We start from the raw sequence: 2,085 nt of genomic DNA on the forward strand, positions 1-2,085 counted from the left end.
ATACAATGCTACATTCAAGAGGAAACAAGAAGATGCCATTTTTAGGGAAGTTGTTTCACACATTAGTTTTGTCTTCTTTCATTTTCTTGCTCATATGATATAATGGAGGCTCCAGAAAGTCCAAAAGATAATAAGTAAGGTAGTATGAGAACTTGCTGCTAAAATTTCAGTGAGTTAGGAGAGATTTGTATTATTTGAATCTTTATGAATAATTATGAAAGCAGTGCCCATCTGAATATTTGTATTCATGAAAACCAATACTGTGCAACAACTATTTATTATTCTAATTCAGATGATTGTGAACAGATAGGTAATAAGCTTGCTCACACATAATGATCATGTCAATATGACAGTGAGAAAAGCAATATCAACCCCACCTCCTTTGACTTTGTTGTGATGCAAAGCAGTTAACATTGTATTGCAAGGTAGAAATGCTTTTTTATCTTCATTATTTTTTTTTCTTTTTTAATCACAAAGCTTCCCAACATTGGTTAAGAAAACATGGGATGCTTCACAAATTTGCACTCCATCCTTGCACAGGGTCAAGCTAATCTTCTCTGTATCGTTCTAGTGTTACTATATGTGCTGCTGAAGTGAGTGCAGGTGGACATGCTTTTAAAAAAGTTTTTTGCTTTGCTTTTTTATTTTTATTTTTTTTAATTTTTTTAACGTTTATTTATTTTTGAGACAGAGGGAGACAGAGCATGAACAGGGGAGGAGCAGAGAGACAGGGAGACACAGAATCTGAAACAGGCTCCAGGCTCTGAGCTGTCAGCACAGAGCCCGACGCGGGGCTCGAACTCACAGACTGCGAGATCATGACCTGAGCCAAAGTCAGATGCCCAACCGACCAAGCCACCCAGGCTCCCCTAGCTTTGCTTTTTTAAATAAAGAAGAGCAGATACTCCTGGAAATTATTAACCACCTGGTGGCCTTGGAAACTGAGGTTATTTCCTTAATACTTCAAAAAGCCTGCCAAATAAAAATTTAAAAAACAATGGCTAAAATCATAGTTCTCAAATTGTGTCATAAGAAGCCCCAAGAGGGGCACCTGGGTGGCTCAGTCGGTTAAGTGTCAGACTTCAGCTCAGGTCATGATCTCGTTATTTGTGAGTTCAAGCCCCATGTCCGGCTTTAGGCTGACAACTTGGAGCCTAGAGTCAGCTTCAGATTCTTTGTCTCCTTGTCTCTCTGCCCCTCCCCCAGCGCTCGCTCGCACTCTCTCTCTCTCTCTCTAAGATAAATAAACATTAAAATTTTTTTCTTTAAAAAGCCCCAAGATACTATAATGAACTCTCAGAAATGCCTTGGATATTTTAAGTTTTTGAGAATACCACTGATCCTGACAACTATCATACATCAGAACTACTATAATTTTATCATAAGATCCTGCTACATAAGTTTTGATGAAGTCATATCTTTGCAGTTTCCTTGCAGCTTTAAACATAAAGTAAATACAACCAGCAGCATAAAATAGGATATTAGTAGTTTTTCGTAATCTGTTTCTAAGGTTTAAGAATATGTGCATTGTCCAACATGCGCACATTATTCCACAAGCATGAAATTGTGGTTATTTTGGAATAAAATAAATGTTTTCCTTTAATTAATGTGTGTTCTTGATTTTTACAGCTACTAAGATTTTGGACATGTACTAGTTTGGATGTAACTACTTTATGAAATTCTTAGAGGTTCTTTAGGTCTTAGGATAATATGAAATAATTACTGAAACTCTAAGAATACCAGAAACCAAAAAAAAGGTTGAGAACCTCTGAACTAAAACAAAGTGATGTGGATTTAAAGACAAAAGATCAAACAGTAGAGTCAAACACAAAACATTTAAATGGAGATTTTAAAATATAATGTGTTAACTATAATTTTTAACAATGAAAAATGGACTGAGGACAATGCTTTGCAAAAGCAATTATCTTCAGTATCCGGGAAAATAACAGGGAATGGAAAGATGAGGAAATAAGATGGTTAATGGTCCTTAACTCTATGTTTCTTTGATATTAAAGCTGTAAATTAATTTACAGTGACATAGTATGGTTTAAATTTTTGTTCCATTTGATGACTGGGCTAGAGAAT

General features: G+C 35.5%; 1 non-coding gene across 1 annotated transcript; it reads right to left on the bottom strand.

Annotated features, from left to right (window-relative positions):
• Positions 1–495: 495 nt before the first annotated feature.
• LOC124527373 (U6 spliceosomal RNA) lies at positions 496–601 on the bottom strand. Its single transcript, XR_006965836.1, has one exon. It is a non-coding gene; the product is annotated as a U6 spliceosomal RNA (small nuclear RNA).
• Between the last annotated feature and the right edge of the window lie 1,484 nt (positions 602–2,085).

Source organism: Lynx rufus, unplaced genomic scaffold (genome assembly GCF_022079265.1).
Source record: "Lynx rufus isolate CCGP_SWC_20201006 ecotype Redwood Valley unplaced genomic scaffold, mLynRuf1.p SCAF_5, whole genome shotgun sequence".
Classification (NCBI taxonomy): Eukaryota; Metazoa; Chordata; class Mammalia; order Carnivora; family Felidae; genus Lynx; species Lynx rufus.